The sequence below is a fragment of the Manacus vitellinus genome, unplaced genomic scaffold (assembly GCF_001715985.3).
Source record: "Manacus vitellinus isolate BGI_N305 unplaced genomic scaffold, ASM171598v3 scaffold_35_pilon, whole genome shotgun sequence".
Classification (NCBI taxonomy): domain Eukaryota; kingdom Metazoa; phylum Chordata; class Aves; order Passeriformes; family Pipridae; genus Manacus; species Manacus vitellinus.
This window is the reverse complement of record NW_021940498.1, coordinates 7,911,942-7,939,711: the sequence shown is the minus strand read 5'-3', so window position 1 is coordinate 7,939,711 and position 27,770 is coordinate 7,911,942. Positions and strand designations below refer to the sequence as shown.

General features: G+C 47.9%; 1 protein-coding gene across 1 annotated transcript in view; it reads right to left on the bottom strand.

Moving 5' to 3' along the window:
* Positions 1 to 27,064, bottom strand: part of TIAM1 (T cell lymphoma invasion and metastasis 1) — a 143,534-nt gene extending 116,470 nt beyond the window's left edge. Inside the window, exons 1-3 of the mRNA XM_029961476.1 lie at positions 26,994 to 27,064; positions 15,977 to 16,074; positions 930 to 989 (exon numbers count right to left, since the gene is read on the bottom strand). The gene's annotated coding sequence lies outside the window, so the exon portion shown is untranslated. The remainder of the gene's footprint in view (positions 1 to 929; positions 990 to 15,976; positions 16,075 to 26,993) is intronic.
* Positions 27,065 to 27,770: the final 706 nt, after the last annotated feature.

Sequence of the window (27,770 nt, the reverse complement as noted above, 5' to 3'; positions counted from 1 at the left end):
GCATGTTCAATTTGATGATGTATCAGTTTCTGGTTTCATTCTTCTTTCTTTACAATGCTGATGTTTTTTAAAAGAAATTTTTTTGTTCTGTTTTTGTTTCCACAAAACCACTCAATTGAAAAAAACAAAACCAACCAACCAAAAAAACCCTTACCCTGGAACAAACAAAACAGATCATATTTGTCAAGCTGAAAACACACCAGAAAGAACTTAACCTGATGTCTGAAACAAGGGTAGAAGGCAACACAGAGGGAAGAAAATCTCAAACACAACAGGCAAGACAACTTAGACTTATGGGCACAGTGGGGTCTGTGGTCAATAGTGAGGCACTAAAGGACAGAACCTCTTCCCTCAGAGTTTTTAATTGTATTTCTCCTTCCTACTGTTAGACTGGCTGAAAATTCAAAGATTTGAATAAGCCACAGATTTTGTCTGTCTCTTTGGACAAAAATGAGAAGCAGCACAACCACACACACACATGATAAAAGGGCCAGCTGGCAGCAATTTGGAGTGACCACACAGAGGAAGTGTGGGGAGGGACAAGGGCAGGAGAGGAGCCTTTAAAAGCCTGGGTCACACTTACATTGCAACTTACAGGGTTTGCCACAGGGAAATCTTTTTATTTAATCACTTCTGTATCTTTGCAAAGATTAGTGACCAACTGTCCAGATTTAGCGCTGCCATGTTTCTATAAACATGTCTGAACATACTTTCTTGGATAAAACATGCAGCTGCTGACACGGTTTTTCATGTAAACACTTCACTGTGTATCTCAAAGAAGCCTTGAAGTTTTTATTCCTAAAAGACCCCCCGTTCTGCTCTGCAGCCTGTGGAGCTCTGCCCCAGGACAGAGAGGGAAGGTATGGTGAGCAGAGCAGGAGGAGGGTGGGCAGGAGCTGCAAACACACAGCCCAGGGGTCACTACTCACATGAGGGGGTCACAGCAGAAAGCAGGACGGTAGGGAAACATTGGTTGTCCCATACAGCTCCTGGAATGGAAAAGAAAGATGAACAGGTCAGCTCCAAACATCGAGCCAGATGCACACAGCTGCTGTTCACCAGCCTGAGCCCCTGCAACACACCTCAGCCAGACCTTCATCACTGACACCACCTCGACCTACTAGTGCAGAGGGGGAAATAATTCAAATCCAAATTGCTTCTCACTATTTGTTGCAGTTCCTATCTTGCCAGAGCCACAAAGCCTGTTTCCCCGAGAGCTCCAGGCTCTCAGGGCTGCAGGCAACACTTAATTGTTCCAAAGCAACTTTTTCCACTGGACTTGGGTTTAGCTAATTGTATTATTGATCTGGAGCTTTATAAAAAGCTTGGCTCCCAGTTGCATGCTCTCAGCAAAATCATGCTTGGGGGTTAGTCTGGATCTCACAAAACAACAACCTGGAAGCACTGAGAGAGGTTTAAGGTGGCAAAACAGAATGTGTTTTAAAAACCAATCCCTGGAACGCCTGCCCAAACTCAAGTAGTAGAAGGTGACTCATTCCCAGCAAATATCATCCCTGCACACTGCTCAGAGATGGGAAACATGAGTGGATTGACAACCCCCTGAGCACCATCCAGCGGAGATTTCTGATGGCCCTTCTCCCTGACCAGTGCTCCCCATCACCCCAGGACATGGGTCTATGGGAGGCAGAGCTGGCTGGCAGCTCCTTACTGGAAATGGTTGTTTTCCCACCACAGGAAAGCGGGAAGAGCAGAGCTCCCCATGGCCATTCAACCCACCACAACACACTGAGCCCTTTCTGAAGCCTTGCAGGTCCGAGTGCTGGGGATAATGTAACACCATCAGACATCTGCCAAGTAAATAAGCAAGCTCCAGCATGCCTCACTCCAAACCTGCAGAGCAATTTCCATTCCAGAACAGGAACTTGTACTGGGCTTTAATACTCCCTCCAACAGATCCCCTTCCACAAAGAAAATCTGCGCCCGCTGCCGCAGGAACACGCGTAATCCCTGCAAGCAGATGTCAGGCTCCAAAGCTGAGAAAATGACTTTGTTCTCCAGGATCAGGGAATTTAAAAAGCGAGAAGCTGAAATGTCCTGATGAATTTGGTAACCTAAACCCCAAAGAGGAAACACCTGCTCTCTGAACGGCCGCCCAACCCAACGCCCCCCTCGTGCCCCCCCCCCCGGTTTATGCATCCATAATTCAATGGGAATGGGCTTTTGCTGGTTGACAACACAGAAGGCTCAGCCAAAGTGCTGGAAAAGAGAGGAGGGAGCTGCCAAGAGCAAACAGCCCCAGTCCCACAGCACTGCACCATCAGCCAGAAATTTCTGAGCTGGGGTTGCTCCGCAAGGATCCACCAAGCCCAACGCAAGCTCCACCAACCACCCTGACGGGACATCAGTTCATCCCAGCAGGGCATCTGGGGTCTGGATCCATGTCTCAACTGCACAGTTACACCTTCCTTCTCCCAGCAAATCACTCATGGAAATAACAGCATCTCCCTTCACGATCCAGCAGGTGAAGTACAGCTCCAGCATTCTGCAGGGAAAGGAAGGCATCTGCCCATTTATTTGCTTCAGCACTGGCAGGGATAGGGAGTGGAAAACAAACAAAAAAACAAAAATAAAACCAACAAAAATAAAATCCAAAACAAACCAAAACAAACAAACAAAAAAAGAAACAAAAAAAGCAGAACAAAACAAAAAACCAACACAAAAAGGGCATTTTCATCAAAAAGTAAACAAAAACTGGATGCAGTCATTTTCTCAGAGACCTGCCTGGTAGAGTCCCATGGGATAAAGCCCTAGAGGGGAAAGGGGCCCAGGAAACCTGGTTAATATTCAAGGATGACCTCCTCCAAGCTCAGGACTGATGCATCCCAACAAGGAGGAAGGCAGGTCAAAACTCCAGAAGGCCTGTGTGGATGAACAAGGAGCTCTTGGAAGAACACGAAAAGGACACCTACAGAAGGTGGAAGCAGGGATAGGTAGGCTGGGAGGAGCACAGAGAGACTGTCCAAGCAGCTAGGCTGGACAGGGCTTGGAGCAACCTGGGATATTGAAAGGTGTCCTTGCCCATGGCAGGGGGGCTGGAACTAGATGGGCCTTAAGGTCCCTTCCACCCCAAACCATTCTGTGATTCTATGAAAAACAAAAGCCAGGAGCACATGGGCACAACCAGCTTCCTGCAGGATTAGCAACTGCAACAACATGAAGCCAGAAACGGTGACAATCCCGTTATATGACCCAGGAAGGAAGTGAGCTGGCAGCCTGCTGGCCCCCACAGCACCCCAGGAGAAAGGTGGAGCAGAGGCAGGAGCAGGACCCTCATCAGGCATTAGGCAGCAGCTTCAAATATTCCGACATTCAGCCCAGGTCCTGATACACCTCCATGTCAGCCAAGAGAAGCTCCCACCTGTCGCTGGGCTGGGACAAATCCCTTTGGCTGTTTACCAAAGGGTCTGATTCACCTTGTGCTGGTTGTTGCTTTGTCTCAGCACAGCCAGGTTTTCAGGAAAGAAACGCTTTCCCTGGGAACAGAGAGAAACTCAGCCCAAAACAGGGTGTCCCACACACCTTGTGGAGCAAGGAGGGCTTGGCAGGAGAGGGACTGTGCCTATAGGTAGCTCGGGCTGGAGCAGCAGCAGATCAGCCAAATTTCTGGGAAGTTTTATCTGCATTCCTACGTGTGCACGAAGGATATCAGCCCTGGAAGTCTTAATGCATGCTGGCCTGAGTCCTAATGATGGGCAGAACTGTGGCTCCACTGCGATTAAATCTGCCTTGATGCATTGATTCCGAGGGCCGGGCGGGAGCTTCCCCCTTTTCCCACCACCCCCGGAGGGGTGTGGAATGCCCCAGGGAGAGGCTGTGCTGGCCTTGATCCAGCACTTGGGATGTAGCAGAGGTTCAGTCACCCTGTGCTCAGCACAGACCAGCTCCATGGGCACCCTCACAGCAAACACAGAGCACGTGTACCCAAATCCTGCTCCCACCCCAAAAATCCAGCCCCTGCCCCAGCACGGATGTCTGCCCTCAAAGCAGCTCCCCTGGACACGGGGCATTCCCTCCCTTGCCTGGTTAGGGAACGAAGGGCACAAGTGATGGACACAGGGACCATGAGCCAGACTTGTATCCATCCAGACCAGCAAGTCCCCAGGAGAAGCAGACTCCAGGTTTCCCAAACGAGACAGCAATAGCAACAAAAATCCCACTCTTCTTTCCCCATCCTCAAGTCCCTCTTGGAATAAAAGTCCCTCTTGCAACCAGGGTCAGGGTCGGCCCATCACTTCCAGCACTACTGGGAAGTAAATGTGCTGCAGGCAAGGCAGGAGGTGTCCTGTAATTAAACAGTGCATCAGAACCCCCAGGTGGAAAGAGGCCAAGTCCAGATCAGGCAGACAAGCTCAGCTCTGACATCTTCTAAGTTTAGCTTGCTTAAAACTGTACCTTCAAGGTCGGGACGTGCACTGTTTTTAACGCACCTCTTGAAAGGGGCACAGAAAAACAAGGGAAGATGTTGCTTAAAAAAAAAATATTCAGTTTTCCCATGTTCAGCTAGAAGATCTACAAAAGAGTTTGCATTTTGTGTGAGAAAAATCTGTGATACCTGATTACCCTGAGGTCAGAGCGTTGATGTTTCCTCCCCACAGGACTCCAGCCTTCTTAGGGATCTGTTTTGTCTTATCTGCAAAGGCCTTTTCTTCCCTTTTGCTGTTCTCAAAGTTCACAGGGAAACCCCAACATCCCCAACAAGTGCTGTAAATCCCCAGTCCTTTTTTTCTGTTTTAAGGATGGCTGCAGCAGCAGGGTATCATCAAACAGTACTTATCCTGGAAAACATGTAACTCCAATTCAACAATCCTATTACATATGCTCCTAGCATTTGTACAGGGGAGATTTAGCTCTTAGCTCTCCATTGCTTTATCTCTTTCTGTGTTTGCCAAGGCAGAAATTATCTCAGGCTCTAAACAGGTCATATCCAAATGCTTCTCCAATCTTGCTGCAAATCTGGGGAAAAAAGCCCTGGTCACGTAGCTGCATTACGTGTCCTGATCCTAGCTCAGCACTGGAGTACAGTGGAAAGAGCTATCCCATTTCAGCCCATTTTGTGCCAAAAACACAACTTGCACCATCAAGGGGTCTATTCAGACCCCTCCTGAAGAGTACAGAGCAGAGGGAACCTTTGTCACAGTCCTAAGGATCAGGGTCACTTCATAAGTGCTAAAGGGCAAAGAGCCCATCAAGAGCAGAGCTCCCAACAGCAGAGATGGCAAAAGGACAAAATGAGGAGAAGACAAGAGACATGGACATGTGCGTGGATGGAAAACCCCACCACTGACATTTCAGTGCCCTAAAGCCTATGGCTGGGGTGGAAGGGCAGACCCACCCCAGCACACCTTGGGGAAATCATCCCACTGATCCCTCAAACTCCACATACATCCCTACCTCAGCTCAGGGACACTGCCAGCTGCCCGTGGCCCTTCCTGTGCCCCACACTCTCCGTGCCAGCTCCCTGCTTTTGTCAGCAACCTGAGCCACCACCGTGTCTCAGCAACACACCCACCTCCTGCATCAAAAAAAAAAATTAGAGCTAAACCACATCTGTCTCATTTATTCCAAGCTCACTGCTCCCACAGGTCTAACCCCCATGAGATACGTGTGCATCTCCTGAATCACCATCTCCTCCATCTCGCACTGACACCCAGTTTTAGGGCTGCTTTGCCATCCACCTGCCAGGTACCTCTTTCCCTGAGGTACCTCCTCTGTGCTCTTGCCCAAAACCTGTCTCTTACCTCATCCCAATTTTTCCTCACATCACACCTCCCAACACTTTCTTGACAACTCATGGTTTAGTCACCACTATTCGCAGGTCTAAACCACAGGTGAGCAGGATTTGTCAGCAAGACAGTCCTATCTCCGTGAGAACATCAGCCTGGTTTCCTAGATACCCTTCCTAGATTCCCAGATTTGCAGCAAGACAGGCATTCCCAGCCCAGGAGGGTCTGGGGCTGGGAGAGCCCAGGGAGCAGGCAGTGCTCTCGAGAAACAACTATCAGCGCAGCAGTGGCACTTACAGAGGATTTTGGACTCATCCAGCACCAGCTGGGATGTACTCAGAGAGGAAAGGGAGGATTAAGACAAATGGCTGCACCCACGTGTCAGTCAAATCAAGCTGCCCAAAAACCACAACTGATGAAACAGGGCATTTTTCAGCCACAGGGCCTGGGAATGTTCCTTTTTTTTTTTTTAATCTTTTTTGGAAAGTATACCAAGAGAAGCAGCGAGCAGGTTACAGTCAGCCCCAGCCATGCTCCCCCAACACCACTAACACTGTTCACAAGACTTCCTGCTGTCTTCCCAAGCAGCCTCCAAGGAAAATTGCTGCTTTGGCTTCAGCACCCGTGAGAAACACCTGATCTTGGGAGCACAAGCATCCAACTCCACCAGGAGCCATTCCCGTTAATGAAGCCAGTTTCACCAACCACACTGCCCTACCAAAAACTTAAAAAAATAAAAAGGCTATTAAAGGTGCCTCGAAATGATCCCAGCTGTTTCTTCTGGGATGCATCTTCTCCCCAGCCTTGCAGCACCACAAACTCCTTTAGCTGTGATGTTCTGCTCTGCCCCCACGGCCGGACCCCGAGGAGTGGAGCCCCTCACCCCTGACCCACCGCTTCCGACATCCGTTTCCCACCCTCCTCCCTCCCGCCCTCTCTCCCCCATCTGGCACATTCCCACCAACCCACAAACACAGCCTTTGTCTTCTCCCCCTGAGCAGCTCTGACCCCCACGCCCTCTCCCCACCCTTCCTCACCACTACACTGCAAAGTTAAACTGCAAAGTTTAACAACACATAAGAGTTTCAGGAGGGAAAAATTAAAATTATAGCCGCTGAGTGTGTGCTGAGTATTCTTATTTAAAACAGAGCTTGTACCTGAATCCAGACATCAGTGATTGTGGACACACTGCAAACCAGACCGGATCGGGGTCCTCACCTTTGGTTTCTGTCCTGCAAAGCAAGGAACCCTTGCAGAAACATCTCCTGGCTGAACAGGCTCTTCTGCACCCACAGCAACATGAACTTGCTTTCACAGGTACCTCTGGAAGATCCCCCTCCCAAAGGAGATTCCCGGACAAAGCCGCAGGTGCAGATCAAACAGATCAAAGAGGGAAACCTCCCCTCTGCTTTCATTTCCAGCTTTGCCTTCAGATCAGCCTCTCTGATGTGCTGCTTCTCTTTCATTACAGCTGCTTTTGTCTCCTGGTCCTGTCCACAGCTCTAGCCTTCCATTACACTCTTGGCTCCATTGCCTCTATTATTTTATCTGTGCCTGCCTGGGCTTTCTCTTCCTCCAAACTCACTCTCTGCACCTGTTTCTCTGAAAACTCTTCTTTCCAGTCCAGGTTGTTGCTTTCTTTGTGGTATGGCTTTGAGAGCTGAGTTACAGGACTGAGTACATCCCTTCCAGACCAACGAGACAAACAGATCCTCTCAGAAAATGTGCAACAGCACCCAAGAAGGTGGCAAAATGCATAGTATTGCTGCACCAGATCACTGTTTATACACATCCACACACATAAAAAGGCTTGTAAGTGCTTTTTGAGAGGGAGGTGGGACCAGAGAGCTCTTCTAACCTACACAATTCTACCATTCTGTCATCTCCTTGCAAACAAAATACTACAGACTAGAGCTGCTCACTTGGCAGCACAGCAGAGAGGTCTTACAGCTCTGCTGGAGCACCACAGTGTCCCCTCTCTGTGACATTTCACTTCTCACATCACTCACTATTCAGACCTGACATCAAAGGTCTCCTTCTGTAACACACCTTGGGATGTACCAATGGAAGCTGTTATGTACATAAGGAGATGATTACACCTGCTCCAGGCTGAGGAACACCACCACAGGATGACACACTGTCATACCACCTGGAATAATTGTAAATATAAACCACCAGTGAAAGTCCTCACTGCTCAAAAAACACTTCATGTTTTCCCTTTCTCCAGTGCTCTCTGACAGGGGAAGGAGGGCTGATTTGTGGAGATAAGCTGTGTACATGAGGTAGGCTTGTCAGCCTGTTGCAGGCCCAAAGGTGTCCATGCCTTCCACCAGCACTCTCCAAAGGAGCAGTTTTGCTCCTAGAAAGTGTGGAGTTCTCAGTCAGCACCAGCAAGAGAGAGAGATGATGTTCAGTTTGACAATTCGGCTGTCAGTGGGATCTGAAATGTCACTCCCACACCCAGCAGATGCAGTTGGCTCATCCCTTGTTTTAGAGGAATGTACTGAAATTCCTTTTGTAACTGATACAAAATGTTTCACCAGGCTGGAGCTTTATTTTGGAAAAAAAAAAAAAAAAAGCTCTCATTCCCCTTCAGTTAAAAGGCATTTTAATTAATTCTCTTGAACATATTTAAACTGTTCTATTGCCTTCAAAGATGCTTTTGCAGGGACAAAAAACCATGTCCTTAAGTAAAACCCATATGGCATCAAGTTGAACTAAAACAACCTCAAAACAACACAAAAAGAGTGAGCTGATATTTCAAGAAGGTGGATCCTCCACCTATCATCATTCTTGGCCCTGAGTCTGCCAGAACTTACATCTGTGAATAACTCTGGAAGGATAACCAGGACAAATGTTTGTGTAATGGCAGCTTGACAGGGTAACTTGTTTTTAAACAAGCATGTAGGATAAATCACAGCTGGAATGACAGGATAAAAACCAAGCAAGAGGACACACCAAAACCTGGGGGAGAAAGATGACACAAGTTCCAAGGAGTCCTGGTACCTTATCTTACAACTGAGCCCATCATTTCAGTACCATAAGTCATCTATCAGATGAGGCTTTCTTTTTAGTATCAATTTTCGATCCATATAAAAATCGTCCCAAAAAGCTTTAAACACCATCAACACACCTGCATCCTTCACATCCTCTTTACCCCTTCAAATTTCTTGCTCCTCTTTGGCCAAATACGAGGTGGGAAAAGAGGAAAACCCTGAAAACCAGCCCAGCTTCACCGTACCTTGAACCCTGTGAAAATGTGGATGTAGATAGAAAAGTTATTCCTGAGTTAATATTTCACTCGGAAATAAATATGTGATTTTTATCCTGTGTCAACTAAATCTCTCCTTCAAACTTCATGGAAATTGGACTGGGCTGCAAGGAAAACACCCATGACATTTTCCAAGGGCCCAGGTCTATATACTCACGTACTGGTCTTCAACTCCATCAGCTAAACATATTGGATTTGTCTCTTGAGGTTGGAACAACACTATTTACTCTCCATTCCATCATGCAAAGTTTAAAAGTGAACTCAGTTGGGTTTGGTATTTGTCTTAAAACTGAGGCAATGACCACTTTATCACAGGCATTAAATTTAGTTTGTTTGTTTTTAAAACTCATCACAGGTCTGTTAATTGTTCTTCCTTTTTTTTCAGGAGGCTGAGTTTTCCCCTTCAAGGAAGTTTGCTGTATACTGATATTGCCTATTGATACATATATACACACACATATATATGTGTGTATATATATATTTGTATATATCAGCCCATGGAATGGTTTGGCTGGAGAAAGGAAAACAAGCACAGCCTGTACCAAACCCTGTGCAGTTGTTTTCCTCCATTACACAAACACTTGGCAGGCTTCCAGAAAAAAAAAAAAATGTATGCACCAAAATTAGCCCTTACAATTGCAATCAATTGCAACAATCAAGCGTAAGTAATTCCAGGGGAAAAAAAAAAAGAAAAGGTGAGCATGGAAAACAGTGTCAGACCAATGCTGTGGTTCCTCCTTTTATCCATCATTATGTCCAGCACAGTTTTCCTGCCTGTTGTTGGAGCACACAGCCCATAACCAGAGCAATTTGTCACCAAGAAGCTTCTTCCTGCCGTGCCCCAGAATGGTTCCTTGTCATTTCTCTTTTGGGACACCCTCCCCTAGCTTGGGGAAGGACGCTGGGAGGAGTCCCTGGAAACTCTGCAGTGGAGAAGATGCCAAGGGGGGGGACAGTGCAGCTCTGCAGGGCCCCATGGAGCCACAGGGCTTAGGGACAACCCAACCCTGGCTCTACAGGTTCTTCCCAGGCCAAATCCCATCTCCAGCTTTGGCTGTGGAGTGGCAGAGCACCTTTCCCAGAGGGGCAGGGAGGGACAGGGCCCCAAAGATCACTGTCATGACGTGCACATCACCACTTTACAAACACGAGCCTGATTTTCTCCCCGCAGTGTGGGGAGCCACCTTTGCAACCACCAGCCAGGAATCAGGAACACTCCCCAAAGAGATTTTAATGACTTTTAAGACAACTAACGCAGTGCCTTGGTTCCTACAGCATCTCTTCACCCTCCCTGTGACGCAGGCAGCCCTTACTGAGTGTGGTTATGGTGCCAGAGCACAGCTTGGTGCAGATTTTTTCCTCCCCTTGAAACAGCAACTCATGGAACTCGTAATAAATGTTACATTGTTTGGAATGAAAAGCAGAAAATGTATATAAACTTCTGGCAACCAAATACATATGGCAAGAGTATGCTGGAGAATACAGAATGCTCAAGAGAACGCAAATAATGACAGAACCCTCCCTGGGTAATTGAGTGTAAATATTGCAGCTGATGGTCTCTTCTCTCCCACATACAAGCAAATCAATGTCTGCCCCCCTCCACTTTAATCTCAGCTGTCCTCTGTCTTCTTATACCAACAATCTACATAACTTCTGGCCCTCAAAAACCTACATCTTGCGTGTCATCACACAACAAAACTGAATTACCTGCCGCTGTTTTAATTCCCTTCTGGGGTTTGGATCGGATTTTTTAAAAACTGTGAGTTGTAAGGCATTGTTTTAAATATAGCAAAAAAGGAGATGGCTAGAGGAAAGGATCTGGAGGAGAACTGAAGCTGATAAGTAGGAAAGGTGACTATAACAACACACCAGACTGTAGAACACCCTCCTAAAGCAAGGGAAAGATAATCATTGCAAAAAGCATCACCTCAGCAGAAGATGAGCAGCATTTGAACACATCTCCATAAATCTCATCCTCCTGCAATGCTATGGAAAGATATCCCAAACACAGGAATTTTCTCAGGCTGGAGAGGCAGGGAAAAGAAAATGGCCACACTTCAAAAGTGTATTAAAATATTTCTTGCTCTGATTATCACAAAAAACAAACAGCAGCAGAAACTTGTACACCCATGTTCCAAGAAAGGGGAGACCTCATGGAGTGGCCGTCCCATTCTTCAGGAAGGTGCTAGGGGCAAAGGGGCCAAGAGCAGCCACTCCAGCAGGGAATTTCAACCCTGGCACGGCCAAGGCTGGCACCAGGAGCCTTCCCAGCTCAGGTGCTCCCTGAGCAGGGAACAGGGTATGAACAACATCATACACGTGGGCACACAGAAGGAATGGTTTGACTCCAAAGGCATTTTCTCTCAGCACATAAACACTGCAGGAATTTCCCTCGTGTCCCAAAGAGCCTCGCTCTGTGCACAAAGTCCACTCACAGCACTGGTTATTTTCTGTCTGAAAACAAGAGAGGCAAAACAAGAGAGTGCAGTCCACATTCTGAGGTTCAGAGAGGCTCTGCAGCCATGGAAGGAGCTATTTTGGGAGATCTGTGTGGTTGCTAGGGCAAACCACTGCACCATCCACCAAGCGGGATCTGGTTTGTACGCCAGGAGAGGAGGAAGAAGTTGAGATTTCTAAAGAGATGACTAAGCTGGGTAACGTGAGAAACCAAATGAAATGCCAGGCTGTGGAGAAATACAGCTACAGCTTCCATCAGGACTCACTGAGCTCCTCCATGGAACACTCCCGGTTGGTCTGAGCCAACAGAGCCTAGACCAGCTTGGAAGAAACTTCCAAAGGTTGTACAAAGCATCCTGCTGCCTCCCCAGGCAGGATTAACTATATCCAAACATACCTGACACAGGGCACACCACCACTGAACCAGAGCATTTGTTCATACAGCTCCCTGGGATCGGTATTCCTGGTCCTTTACACAAAGGAGTCAATGAGGCAGGCAGAAATGCACACCAAGCCTCCTGCAAAATTAGGGAATCGTTCCAGATGCAAAAAAAACCACAATTAACTGATGGATCGGTTTTCTAGGAGCTGTATATGCATGGAGAGCTTCTCATTTTCAGAATTACTGGAGCCTTGGTTTACATCAACACATCTGGATAGTCTTATGTAGTTTACAAAAGACCGTGACAGTTTTTCTATCCATTTCTATCTATTTTTTGAGCTTTCAGCTCAAAAAATGTCCTTAGAAAGTTAACAGGGCAAAGGCTGTAAAGAGAGGACAAAGTTGTGTGAGGGTTAAACTATGTTCCCTTTACTCCACAGACGGTGAAGAAGGGAAACTCAAATGCATGAGACCAGAGAATATTTGATAAGGATTTAAACTGCTGAGGGGAGACTCAGACAATAATCTGATTTAGGCCTTGCAGTGAAATGAGCAGTGCCTGCTAAGGCTTAGTCAAACTCCAGCACACCCCACTCCTAACAGGCAGCACTCCCAGCTCAGCCTGGCATTACAACTCATTTACAGCTCTTTCCCCCTGTTCTGACTGCTGAAATAAAAAGGTTCAAAAGAATGATGAAGAGATTTAAGCTCTGCAGAGACCACAAACTCAGTGAAATTCCGAGCCACCAGACCTAGGTATCACTGCTGCAACCCCTGGGAGTGACACTGAGGGCACAGTGACCACCAGGACTGAAGCAGAAACCTCTGCTACAGGTGGTGGCTGGACATCCAGTGTGGGCCACACCTCTGCCACAGTCCCAGGCACACTCCATAGGCCTCTGGGCAGCAGGGGCTGCACCTCTTTGCTGGAATAACCACAAACCAGGCAGTGTATGAGACACCAACTCGCCCTCTGGGGCCGACACAGCACAGCCCCAGCCCCCTGCCTTTACCAAAGAGTGAGGAGCTCCCAAGCTTCTGCAGTGATCCAAGGATCCAACTGTGGCCCTCCAATGACCAATGCACATGGGTACACACGTGTCAGCAGTTTAAGAAACAGCCTTGTTCGCTTTAGGTCCTGTTAAAGAGTCTAACGCTTCTAAAATCACTCAGTTCTGAAAAATGGGGCTTAAATACCACTGAAACCTAAGAACATAAAGAGAAAAACATATGTGCACATGCTCCTAAGAAACCAAACAGCTTTTCAAAACAGAATTTCTCTGACATGCTCCTAAAGAAAGTGGTTTTTATTTAAACCCTGAAGGGCAGGAGAAAGACTTCAGCACATGTCAGTACGAACTCCCACTCTGCACAGGCGAAAACATTGGCATGAAAGTAAACTAATCACTTCCTAAGCTGCTAAGATGCCATTATAAAGTACAATATGTATGCCCATGTGACATTTGAACATGAACATCTCCAAGTATCACAATGTAAGGGGTTTTTTTAAACAACTTCAGGATAGAATTTGGTCACACGATGACAACACCTGTACAGAAAAGACTAAAGGGGATGACAGTCTCCCACCTCCTGACAAGTCCTCTGAGTTTAAAAGGCACTTGAATCTGACTTGGATCTATGTAAACAAAGATCATGGAAACAACTGTCTGTAGCAGCCTGAGGAAGAGGAATTCTGGTATCATCTTTCACTGTGTAGCTTTGTGAGAGGATGGAAGGGACGGAAAGAGGAAAGCAAAGCACCCACGGTCAGCAACACAGCCCGAGGTGAACAGGTCTCTTTCTTTTGTACCTTGGGCCATCAGGATAATTAGATCCTGTATAACACCCACTGACCCATGTCAGGCAGCACATATAACAGAGATCCAACCTCTCCAAGTTGCACAGAGGAGCTGCTCCATGTTGCAAACTGTGCCCTGAGCTTTAGGGACAGATTCTGGCACCGACACTTTGGCAGCACCATCCCGAGCCCACTGGACAGACCGATGGACAGTGTCACCCCACACTGGCCAAAGAGCCCCACACTCCTGGAGGTCCAGAGCCATACTGGTGAGCAAGGAGGAACTCCGGAGCCTGAGCTCCAGCTGCCCCACATCACCCAGGGATCCCACGGATCAACCCCAGCTCAGACACCACAAACATCTTTGGAAGAGCCGTGGAGTTGATGGAAAGGTCAGTCTGAGCCGCTGCACTTCTGTTTCTACCCTCCCTCCCCTGAGCTGCAGAGTTTCTAAATTAATCTGGGTCTTTAGGCTTGTCAGCTTTTATTGCCGTTTCCTACAGCAAAGCCCGGCTTTCGCACCACAGACTGCACGGCTCAAATCCCCAGACAAGCCCAGTAAGTGCTTTCTGCAATTTGCCTTTGCCCTTACTCATCCAACTGCGCTCCCTTAAGTGTCTCCTAAAAATCTAAGATAGGAAACGGGCTTAGTTTCCTCCTTATCCCCCCCTCTCTGGAACATTTTAATAGGAACACGGCAGCCAGATCCCCCTGGGAACAGCCTCGCTTTGTAGGGATTGCACTCCACGGGTCACTCTGTGGGGTCAGCCTAGACCCACAGCCCCCTCCCCAAATCCTGACCTCTGCCACTCAGAGCCCTCCTGACATGAGAATGCCAGAGGGCAAGAAATCCTGCCTCTGTGCAACAAGGCATTGTTAAAGGGAAAATTCCTCGGGTTTGGGTTTTTTTCCTAAATCCTTTACAAGGCTGAGAGAATTGGGATTGCTCAGCATGAAGAAGAAAAAGCTTCGGGGTGACCTGATTGCAGGCTCCAGTACCTGAAGGGAGCCCACAAGAAACATGGAAAGAGACTATTTACAAGGGCCTGGAGAGACAGGAAAAGGGGGAATGGCTTCAGACTGACAGAGAGTAGGTTTAGGTTGGATATTAGGAAAAAATTCTTCCCTGTGAGGGCCTGGCACAGGCCCTGGTCCAGAGAAGCTGTGGCTGTGGCTGCCCTGGAAGTGTTCCGTGCCAGGTTGGACAGATCATGGACACCTAAAGACAGACCACCACAGCCACAGGATGGATGGGGACAACACTGGACGTGGCACTGAGTGTTCTGTGGGGATCAGGCACAGGTTGGACTCAATCTCAGAGGTCTTTCCCAACCTAAACGACTCTGGGATTCTGTGAAAAAGCATGATGATGACTCTGCTGTGGCCTCCCCTGACCCCCCTCCTGTCCCCTCCCCTCGCAGGCCATAGGCACATTGCCAACGCGCTGCACCACACGAACTCAGACAAAGAAAAGAACAAAAACCTTTCTCCTGCTGGCTCTGGAGGAGGAGGGAAAGGAGGGGAATCCAGGGATCAGTCTGTCACTCTGTGCTTGTGGGTGCTGCTGCCACAGAGCACCAGGAAGCTTCACACTCCATCTGTGCGGTGAGCGGGAAGCGCGAGAGCACAGGATGGAGGAGCAGCCCCTGCCTGGAACTCCACAGTGCCACGAGCAAGGAGAAGCAGCAAAACAACATCCACGAGTCGTCTCCCACGAGCAGTCTTTCCAAGGTAACATAACACCCCTGGACATGCTTCCAGACCAGCGGAAAAGGACACAGGGCACACCTCATCATCACCTGCCTGGAAGTGCTGTGCTCCTGGCAGGGACAAGCTCAGAGCACAGCATCCCACACCATCCTGCCCACAGGCAGGGGTCTGGGACCATCATCCCGTGCTGTGACAGCCAAGGTCACTGTTTTCCCTGGGAGGGGAAACCTTTCAAGTAGCTCCACTGCTGGCAATACAGTGTTGCCAAGCTTCAGGCATCAAAACCCTGAGGTCTACTTTACACCTGGGGCTGTCTGAGGGGCTTTTTTAGTGGGTTGGAGTTTTTTCAGTGCTGTTGGGTCCATGTGACAAACTTTAAGCATGTGAGGCTCAAATCCTCATAATTAAAGAGGCAGAGAAAAGGGAAGGGGGGTAACGTGTGGTGGGACACACATGGCATCGTAACAGACATCCACACATTTAAACTATAAAACCTAAGAGGTGGGACAGCACAGATGTTCTTGCCCCAGAAGTAGCAAAGCTGGTTGAAAATAAAAAATGAAATGAAAGAATGGACTTTTAAAAGCATGATCTGATATGTCATTCATACTTACCTTGGCAAGGTCTCTTGTTTTCCAAAGGTCTGGCAGCTTCTAGGTGAACGCAGCAGCTCCGGAAGGAGAGTTTGACAGCACAGTCTGCAGAGGGATCCCTGGAAAGCAGAAGGTCTGAGTTTTCCCTCTGTGCAGTCCCATTGACAACAGACTTCAGCCTTCACAGTTCCTCCAGTTGGCTTCTCCTCAGCAGAAGGGTCTGGAGAGGAGTCCTGGGGCGGCCGTGGGACACACGAGGAGCCTCCCCGGGGAGCTGCACTGCACAGAGAGCAAACACAGGGCTGACACCACAGAGCAGCAGCTTCCCTGGGTTTATGCAACGTTTATGACTCCTGTTCAATTATGAAGGAGAGCTTACCATGGAAACTGCAAGGAGCTGGTTTGTTTAAGATACAGAGCCCTCGTTTTAAGTGAGAGCTGTTCAAAGGCAAACACCTGAACTGCACTCAAGGCTTTGCATTTCCACCCAGCCCCCAGAAGACTTGGAGGCTACAAAACAAAGGCATTTGGAATTGTTCCTCCCTAAAGCTAAGGAGCCAGGTGAAAGGAAGGAACGGATCCATTCCTTCATGCAGCCATTGTAGGGTTTGGAGGTTGGGAAAGGCCGTTTTCCATGAGGCCCCCAGGACTGCAGTGGCTCAGCAGGGCTGCCAGCCCACATCAGCTCCCGAACTGCGGAGCCGCAGGGACCCGTCCCAGTCCTGCACGGCCCACAGTCAGCAAGTGACCCAGTAATCCAATTAGGCAGCAACATGGGTTGTCTGAAGATATAAAACAAAAGGAAACAGCGAAGGGAAAAGGAAATTATGCCTAAAGCAGAGCGTATCCTCATTACTCCCCTCATCTCTAGCAGCAAGCTCAGTGTCTGGGAGACGGGGACAACACGCTACAGAAAGCCCAGCCTGGAATCATCATCAAGCACCAGGGCTGCTCTCTGACTGTATGGAAGCCCAGGCAATGAAGAGACAGTCCTTCCTAACCAGCCTGGTCAGAAGAGCTTGGCATGATGACTCCAACCTGTTCCAGCTACTTAAGGTGCCTTCCCTGGCTTCTGTCATACCACACTCAGCCACTGCCAGGTATTCTGAGGAGTGTGTCACCCAGAAACCACAAGGCTGCAAAGGGACCAGGGGAGGGACTCAGTGATCCTCAAGAGCCCCTTCCAACTCCAGATATCCTGTGATTCCACGATCATTTCTCCTGAACATGGCCCAGGCTGCTCCTCTGGGCCCTCCCTCAAGGTGTCCAGCTCCAAAGAGTATCCCATGGATGCCCCCCCCACATCCAGCACTAACGTGAACAAGTTCAGGAGAAACCACCCATTCAGCATCAAGGGTCAGAACCCCTAAGAGGAGAAGGGAAGCACACTTTTGCACTGTGAAGAAACACCACAATCCCAAAAAGGGGATTTCTGGGTAAAACAGGTGTTTAAGCTGCCCGTGGTTTTCCCGCATCTAAGAAATGAGCACAGCCAAAATGCTAAAAACACATTTTAGGTAACTTTCTAGCTGAACTCTGGCTTCTGAGGAGACAGAAGATAACCACAGGCTCAAACTCAGAGCAAGAGATGGATTTGTTTGTGGGAGTAAAAGCTCAAAAGCACAAAACCTTTCGCCTCAGCTCCCATGCTGAAGGCCCAAACAGCATCATCTGGGTGCTGGGAAAACAACAAAATGAAAGGAAAAACACCTTATAAGTGCCATTGCTCTGGAAAATTAGAATTTTTAATAGGAAAGTAAGCATAAGGTTTGTTTTATATGATGATAACTATCAGCATGTCAGGAGTTTTTATGGTTTCTCCATTATCATAACAAAAGCATCTTGCTCAAACTGCAGGAGTTAAAAATGCAGAACATCCTGACTACTTCCTAAAGATAATTCTGCAAACAAGGAATGATGAGGATGCATTCTACCACTGATTTCTTTTATTCAAAACTTTCTCAGCACTTTCAGTCTGCAGAGAGATCCAGATATTTTATCAAGATGGACCTGCAACCCAAGATCCAAGTTTGAAAGCAAGATAGGTTGAGGAGCTGAGCATCCATCTCTTGCTTAGAAAAACCCTTCTCCTGAATATTATCCTAAAGGGATTGCTTTGGCTCTGTACCTTGTGACACAAATAAAGAGAAAGCACTGTTTGCCATGCTACCAACACCTGTCTGAGTGTGGCCAGCAGCTCCACAGGTCCAGGGAGCCACCAATTCCTCGGCAAACACAACATTTTTGTACCCTCTCCACGGACAATTAGCAACAGAAGCCTGAAACGTCAAAACCCGACTCTTAATTACCGAAGTCAGCACTTAATGACTCCAATTACATTTCCACTGATTTCTGAAAATTGGATTCTTCACCACACTTGCCGTGTTTAAATGAGTTTTTTACCTCATCCATGGTAATTATATTCTGACAAACCAAATTAAAATACAGCAGAGATTTCTAAAATCCTACTTGAAAATAGTGGGGATTTAAGGACAAAAAAATTTCTTAAGCCCCCTGCCTTCCACATTTTTTAACGCGTTCCTTTCAGGGTCCAGCAGTGCAGAGGGTTAAAAGATGAGATATGCAAAGGACAGTTATGTTGTTAAAATGCCATTGAAAGGGTGTTTCAGAAGTAGAAAACAGTCTTATTTCTGTGATAGAAACTCAGTATCTTAACCCCCATATCATGGAAATTTGCTTCTTATTTTATTCTAAATCCCAAAGTTACTCTTCTCAGGTTGACCATCAGAGTGACCCCAGCAACGAGGAGATTCATTGGGAAGGAATAAATACATTTCTCAGTCACAACTACCAGCTTCTGGATCTAACCTGTGTGCTGAGACCCACCAACAACACGTGCCTCTGGGATAATCCTGGCCTCTGCAGGATGCAGTTGTACCCATTTGGGGATGCCTTCCCCTTTATCAGGGAATTATTTTCAAGTTCCTGTTCGTAATTAGCACTAGAAATGGAAAAGGACAGGAGAGTCCATTTCGAGGAACTAAGCCACCAGTGGAAAGAAGGCATAAAAACACAGTATTTTAGGGCTCATATGATACAGAGAGCAGCAAATTCTCCACAGAACATGCCCTTTCCATGCATTTTTTCTCCTGAAAAGGGAAGAGGGGGGGATAAAAACCACTAACAGCCCCTAATCCCTTTGCCAACCTCCAAACTCAAAGATCCTCTAGTTCCTCACGGCATCCAAAGCCCATCACAGCTCCAGAGGAGCACAGAGCAAAGCTGGTGCACGTGTTCAGTGTGAACTCAGGAGGACACATTCACAGGGTCACGTTCTCCCCCTGCCACAGGGATATAACGTGCTGCTGTCACAGCTACTTCTTGCAATAATACCTTTTCATTCTGCTTGTTTCCACTTTATTTTTATTCTCATCTTTCGCAAAGACTCATTACTCAGCAGTGGTTGTTGGATTTTATGTTCACATATGGTTTAAAGAGGTGGCTGTTTAATGTTCCCTATATGTAAATAACTACACGCTGCTCCAGTCCCTGCTGTGCAGGGGAAGGAATGATTAGATCATAAATCTCAAACACAGAAACACGCCAAGTTGGTTCTCATCTACAAACACATTAGAGCTTACTCTGGGTTACATTTTCTACCTTCCCTTTTACCCATGAATCCCCACTGTTTTTAATGAGCACATAAAGCAGCCAGCAACAGGAAAAATTATCCCAAAAAGCAGGAGTCCCCAAGACATCAGGAGAAATTTCTTCATGGAAAAGGTTGTCAGGCACTGGAAGGGGCTGCCCAGGAAGGTGGTGGAGTCCCCACCCCTGGAGGTGTCCAAGGGAGGCCTGGCCATGGCACTCAGTGAGTGCTCTGGGCTGGGGGACAAGGTGGGCATTGGGCACAGGGTGGATCCATGGCCTGGGAGGGCTTTTCCACCCTCAATTATTCTGTGATTCCGTGATCCTGAGCCTGAGGAAAAAGGAGTCGCTGCACAGGGAGCTGGTTTAACTCCCAGCCAAGAGCAACCACGGGACAACCCTGGAATCACAGACTGGTCTGGGTTGGAAGGGACCTTAAACCCCTCCAGTGCCAACTCCCTGCCCTGGGCAGGAACACCTTGCACCAGCCCAGGCAGCCCAGCAGTGCCAAGGTAAGAGCCAGGAGGGGCAAACACCTGCATTCTGAATGACTCTGCCTCTCCTGTAACTGTGGCACAACCCCAGTGCTGCTGCTGGAAACCAAAACACGTTTTTCAGCGTAATTTATCATCTTTTTAACACGGCTGACAGTATTCATTTCAAATCAAAGCTCCCAAGCCAAGCACATTAAAACCATTTCTATTTTTCAGAAGTGAACGCTGTGAGGGCCAGGAGCAACATTAACATACCCACTAACATTTCCAGCTTGTCCAGTATCAGAAACCAGCACGTAGAATAATCTTTTGAACTTTCCAAGGCATGGAAATGCTCTTTATTTAAAGAGGAGATACATAATTCATTGCTCAGCTGGTCTCCCTTCCTTGCTGATCCACGACAGATCACAGGAAACATTCCTACTCCCTGCCACCCCTGCTCCTGATACTCCCAGGCCTTTCAGAGCAAGGAAAGCAAAGCAGAAAAAGCTCTTGATGGCTATTGGGAAGACATCCTATACCCACAGGTAAAGGGGAAGCAGACCTCCTTCACAAGCACCCGCAGGCAGCCCATGCTGCTACCCACAAAGGCACCAGAATCACCCAAAATCTATGATACCACAAACAGGTGCAGGCACTCCCCCCTGCAACCACCTGCCTAGGTGGTGTGGTGGGTGTAGAAATCAGTCTCTGGTGGCAAACAACCAACCAAAACCAGGAAAAGACTCATAAGGCAGAAATGAAGGTGCCAATCAAGAAGGCAGGAAGAAAGGAAAAAAGATCCTTGGCCTGTGGAAGCAGGCAGGAGACAGCCTGAAACTGGGTATTAACTCAATTTATACAAATGCAATCCAAGCTATCGAGTTTGGGCATAGTCTGTCTGCACTGAGGAGTCACTGGAGTGACTGTAACAGCTACAGGATCAGAAGATCCAAACCAACACTGCAGGATGAGGATGGGAGGAACCCCAAAGCTGCTCAGGTTTGCCTTTCCCCTCCCCATACCACCCACACACACGCTCCATGTCCTAATGAGGAATCCTTGCACAAGTCCAGCCCCTCTGCCTGATTTCTGCTGACCCTGAAGTTATCCTGCAGCTCTAACAACAGATGATGGATCTCATTTCCTACCCCAGCAGCCTCTGTTGCGTGGCACTGCTCTGCATATTAATGATCCCTAATGACACCTAAAAGCCTCTGCAAAGTCTCACATATGGATTTTACCACTTAGTGCGAAGCTATAAAGAGCCCACAGTGGCAGAGCATGTTTAATGACCAAAACCAGGAAAGCATTCATTAAGACATCCTCTTACTCTTGTGGAAAGGGGCATTAAGATGATTTTTCTCCTGGACCAGCAGTGGCAGGTGAGGAAGGTGATGAGTAATATTAGTCTGAAAGGGATCCTTAAAACATGCATTATTTAAGTTGGCAGGGAATAAGCCTATTCAGTGAAAGAAGGGTGAGGGAAAAAGGGTCAGGGGAGTGAAGGAAAAGAGCTGCCTGCTCGCCTGTGACATCGTCAGCTTCGGACACCGATGGAGATTCATCCCGAGGAATATAAATCACCTCCCGTCAGGACTCCTGGAATTCAGCACTTCCTGGGGCTGCTGAAGAGGCACTGTCAGCTGATCCCTGACTCTCAAGTTTGGGATGACAACTGGGGGGGATATGGCTGAAAAGAAGGGTTAATTAAACAAAGAGGCAAATAGGCAAGAGCCTTTAGGAATTGATTAGGCAATGGAAGTAAATGACTTGGCAAAACAACCCTGATCTCACTGCCAGAGTTATAAAAACATCCAGGAGATGCAGAGCTGTGCTAGTGATTGATATTCTCACTGTATTTTCCTGCAGCAATGGGGAGTGTGGGACATTTATTGGGGCAAATGAAATCATAACCAAGCCATGTCCTTTTCTACTCTGTGCGAGAAGAAAGAGCTGCCAAGGATCTCTTCATCCAGAAACCAAAGCACCACCAAGGACTTAGGAAAATGATCATGTTGCCAAAATAAGGCTCAGAAAAATATACTCATCGAGCTCACGTGGAATTGGTTGTTTCCCTGCTTGGAGGAACAGTGCACCAACATTCACACAGTGACCAAAACCAGAACCCATACTCCTTCCACATTTCTGCTCTATAGCAAGACTGCATTTTCCACTCTCCTGTGCAGATCTATTTCTGTTTGTTTGGGAAGTCACACGGCACGGGGAAGGCCCTGAGCCTTGGGGAAAATAATACATGCCAAACGTAGACCATGCCTGTGTTACACACCCAAAAGTTACTTCATGTTTTTTGTGATACACCAGTAAAGAAAAGAGACTTCAGTCTGGGTTCAAGTCTCGAATCATCACGTTCATGAGGTCAAGACTACAGCTGGTATAAATTTACTTACCACCACCATAAATCCCAGCATGGTAACACTGAAATATTCTGGCTGTCAGAGTAGGGACGCTCAGACTGCCCTGCATTTTTAACCTTGATTATACATAATTGTTAATCACTGACCCATTCTCTGGTCGCCCTCAGCTCCAGCACGTTGCTAAGCGACCCGTTTTTGCTCCAGATACTTTTTAAACTCTGGTTAAGAAGTGGTCAAAAGTCAACGAAGTGAGGATTGAGATTATTGTGGATAGATACGAGGTAGGAAGTGAGCGAGACTCACCGAGACCTCTACCCAAAGTGCAGTAACACCCAGTGCCACCTTGAAACCCCCTCAGAGCAGCCCCACAGCTCACACATCTCCCGGGGAAAACCAGGCTGCTCTCCCAGAGCTAATGGGAATATCCTCTCCCAGCTGGGAGGGCAGGGATTTTGTAGGTTAAAAATAATCAGGGAGACTTAATCAAGTAGAGGGTAGAAATTATCCAAGCCCATGTTTCGCTGTGAACTGTGGGCCTGGCAAGCAGCACTTGGAGCAGCCAAATTCCTTCTGCTGCTCCCTTAAACAGGCTGGGGCTCTCCTGCCCACCAGGATCCTTTGGATTTGTGGGAAGGGACCTCAGAACTCCAGGACTTTTATCCTTCTGGCAAACTTGCGTGGGGACACAGGGCAGCATTCACAGTCCTCCCTGTGCCATTTATCTCTACTTTCCCCCTCTCTTTTTGTTTTGAAAACACTGCAAAAAATAAGGGCAGCACTCCCTATATAAATCTTAGACAAATGTTTCCTTCTCTTGCTATTTCACTCCTGCATCACCATCCCATTAACAGCCACTGTAGTATGTTGTTTTTAGCCAAAGAAACTTGATTTTCATCCTATAGAAACCACTTGTTAAATTGCTACAGTTACACAGAAGCAAGACTGAGCAGTCACATCAATTGCTGCAGGATTCACGAGGAACAGACTGGCAGGAAAACTCCAAAGTTCTGCTTTTCCTGCCTTTTCTTCTTTTAAATATGACCTAGTGGTATGGGTTACAGTCCCAGCTGTAGTTACTGGTGCAACCAGTGTAAATTAGACATTTGTGATCAGGTTCCCAAAGCAGCTGAGCACTTCAGTAGGAGGCTGTGGCCTTGTGCCAGAGTGGGAACTCCAGTAGCTGAAGTTCCCATGCTTTCTTGTTTTCAGAACTGTTATCAGGTCAATATATTGATGCAAACACATCTCCCTTTCTTTTGGTTTTCCTCTAAACCTTCAAGAAAACTTTGAGTAAAGCCTAACTTGTTTGAGGCCAGGTTGGACAGGGCTTGGTCTAATGGAAGGTGTCCCTGCCCATGGCAGGGAGTTGGAACTGGATGAGCTTTAAGGTCCCTTCAAACAAATCATTCTGGAATTGCCTGATTCTACGAAGTACTGGGGTAAAAACACCCAGACAAAGACTTCAGCTTGTGCCTCTCTTTTCCTGTCAGGAATCTCCTCAAAGTCAGGCCAGGCTACACCACCAATGTTTTAAGAGTACCAGGTATGGCTTAAAGCAAAACGTAGGCTATATTTTGTAAAGAGGGAGAGGAAGATTTGGACAACCAGATGATTGCCAGGGACACCACGTGCAAACAAAATGCAGAGAGACGTAAGGATCAAGAGGCTGCTCTGAAATTATTAGCTTGGAAGAGAAATGATTAAGCATGAAGAAGTCATACAAAACCAGGGGGCCCCCTGAGTAATTTGACCACTTCTGTTTGGACTGGTTTTTGGTAGTTTGTTCTGAAGGAGTGAAAACCTTCACCCATCTTGCCTTCACTGCTGCTGCCGCAGCCAAGTGGGTTTGTCCCACGTGCTGAGACCAAACCAAGTTGTGCAGCCCAAAGTTCTATCCCTGCCCTGTCAGTCACCACAGGCAACACGATCCCATCACCTCCAGCTGACCCCTGGAGTTAAGTATTGTTCCATGAAAAAGTCCTGGAGATGGCTGATGGCAATCTGCCCTCCAGACGGACGGGCCTTGCGCAACTCCCGACCTGCATCCCAAGCCAAGGCACCGTCCCGCAGGATTCGGGCCGGAGACAAACACCCGCAGCACAGGGGAAGGGGACGAGCCAGGAACGCAAAACCAGGGGCTTCGGGAAAGCTGCTGGGATTAACAACGACGTTTCCACCGGCTCTGCAGAGGAAGAGCGAGAGACAACGCAGAGTAGGAAACTCTGCCAAACAAAACTGCTGGGAGCTGGATTGCTCAGTGTTCCCTTCTGCAAGCAAAGCTTCCAGGAAAAGAAAACAAACCCCTTTTGGTCCGAGAAGCGCCTGGAGTACAAAACCTGGACTCGGCTCTGTTCTCTGCCTTCCCCAAGAATCAGAAGGATCCGTGGTCAGAGCAGAAGGACAGTGCAATGTGTGTGCACAGAGACATCAAACAGGCGATGCTGCGTCAGGAGACGGACAGCAGAAGTAATTTTGGGCCCACTGGCCTCTACAGAAGGATAACAAAAGAAAAAAGGAACTCTGAAGAGCTTCAAAATTCAAAACACTTCTTGGAGGAAAAGAGCCATGAGTAGCACCCAACAGATGTTGCAGCTGTTAAATGTTTGATGCCTGCAGGCATCGGGCAATCGGCCTCACGCCAAAAGCAGAGGTGACTGCTGAGGTCACTGCAGGTCTGGCCACTGCAGAGACCTGAGGACAAGCCTAAAAGTTTCAATGAACTCCATGATCCCTGAAGAAAGAAAAAAATGATAAAAAGGCATAGAAAGACACCCAGCACTGGACTGCACAGTGCTCCACTCCACTGGACAGGAACAAAAGCTGACCATGCATAAAAAATGACAACACGCATTTGGAGCCAAATTCTTACATCATCAGACATATTAAACCATCAAGGGGAGCCTCAACCTACTCAGCTCTAGAGAAACAAGCACCAGGCTAACACTTTCCCTGTTCTCTTCCTCATGCCAGCCTCCCCAGGATGCCAGGGGATGGAAGCCCTCCTCCTTCTCCTCCCATCCCACATCACAGGGATGCACACAGGGCAGAGCTGACACAGCCACTCCTGTGCTGAATCCCTTCTTGTAAAGCTGCCTCACATTCCCAAAGAGCCATTAATCCGTCACCCTTCAGCTCTAAAATTCATACAAATGATTTTATTCATAATTAATTAAGGTCTCTAAATGTGGAAATTAAATTACCATTTACAGAGCAAAAGGAGATGGCACAGGAAAACCTGGATAGCAGCAATAGCTCTGCATGGATCAGGAGGACACGGGGGGTGGGGACTATCTGGCAGTGTTGTGGAGTCACACAGTGAAATCTGTACTAGGTCAAAACACAGATTACAGCATCTTCAAAAAGCTGCTCAGGCCCAGTCACAAGAGACCTTTAAGTCAGAGGTGCCAAATTAACCCCAAAACTCAGGTTCCCCCTCAACTCTGCTGTTAATAATCCCCTGGACTCTTGCACTAGGAGCACATTTTGAGGACAGCTAAAGACCCAGCATTCCTTCTGTTGCCTGGCTCCTCCGCTGGAAAACAAGCTGCTGGGAGAACAAAAGAGCTGCTCCTCCTCACGTGTATTTAGCCTCACCTTTCCATTCGAATCAGGCTGCCAGAGAGGAGAGAACATACAGGAAAACAGATGGCCCTGCGCTGAACACGAGGCATAATTCACTCGAGGGGCCGGGAGGGAGATGGGATGAGCAGGCTGAGGATCAACACCACCAAGGAATTCAGCCATACAGGCACAGCAGGGCTCTGCTGTAACAAATACCACAGCCACGGACGTTTTCTCCTTAACTCAGAAGGGAAAGACTGTGAAAAGTTACTTTGCTTCTTATTTCAATGAGAAAGGAGCATCAGAATCAATGACAGGGATGATTCCACGACAAGTTTCAAAGGCAACTCTCTCCCATCCCTGATAGCCCATGGATGCACTCAGTATCAGAATCAAATACAGGAGTAACACCATCTTTTTCCCTTATATTCAGCTACTGGTTTGCCCAGTTGCCAAGGGATTTTTAGGGTAAGAAGATGGCAAGGAGATGGTCTGTACACAATTACTCAAGGAGACCAGGAAACAGATGTGTCCCAGACATTCCCATGCTCAGCCAGGCAGGCAGATTGCAGGAAGGCTAATGGCCATGTTGAAATTCAAAGAAGAAAAGGTTCACATAAGTGACCTTTCTGGTTTCCACGCAGCCAAAAATAACAACACACCAATTACAGGGAAGTTTCAGGACCAGATTCCCCCCAAGTGAAGTCAGGGAAGGCTGTGCTAACAGCATGCACAAGTTTTCCTGACAGAGGGAACAGGGGGAGGCTCCTCACAGCACCCCTCAGGAGCCTTTCAGGATCAGCCCTTCACTTGGCAAGACAAACCCCACCAAGCCAAGGAACAGCACAGGCATGTTTTGTTGCTGAGAAAGCAGGCTCTGAAGAGATGGAGAATGTGGATAGCAGGAACAAGAAGAACTGCTCCGTCTGGTCTCCCTTCCCCGCTCACCCATCGCCACGAACCCGCTGTCTCTGTGAATCCAACCAACTGGTAATTCCCCTTCTGCCGCTGACGCACAAAGGATGCGAGGCCTCAATTAGGGATCCGTGTCTCACAGGCTGTCAGAACTCCTGCCTTCGGCTCCACAGCGCCCCGGGTCAGTTCCTGACGGGGAGCTGCTCCACACAGCTCCGAGGCTGGCACTTCCAGAGCGCCTGCAGACACACGGGCAGAGGTACGGAACTGGGCGCCACAAGAAACGCAGCCGCTGTGGAACAGCCAGTTTTGAAACCCCACGGTTTGTTCCTTGCAATATGTCCTTTAGAAACTGATGCTTTCCCTTTCAGTTCAGGCTTTTCCACTTTTCCATGCTGCTGCTGCTGGTTTCAGTCCCCCAGAGGCCCAGGCATGTGCTCGGCTTTACCTGTCTACCCAAGGCCTTTATTTACACACCATAAGAGTCAAGCAGATGCCGAAAGCACAGTTGGTATTTCAGGGTCATACCCAAGGGGAGGTTCAGGTTGGACATCAGGAGGAATTTCTCCATGGAAAAGGTTGTTAAACATTGGAAGGAGCTGCCCAGGGAGGTGGGGGAGTCTCCACCTCTGGAGGTGTCCAAGGAACGACTGGATGTGGCACTCAGTGCTCTGGCCTAGTTGACAAGGTGGTGATGGGTCACAGGTTGGATTTGATCCCAGAGGTCTTTTCCAACCTATGTTGGAAATGATGGCATGTATGTGATGGCAGCATCAAGGTGCTATGAAATAAGAAGACCCATATGAGAAGCAAGCTGAGGTGCCCCTCACACCGCATACTGCATTTCAACATCCCTGCCACGCTGAGGGGAGCAAAAGG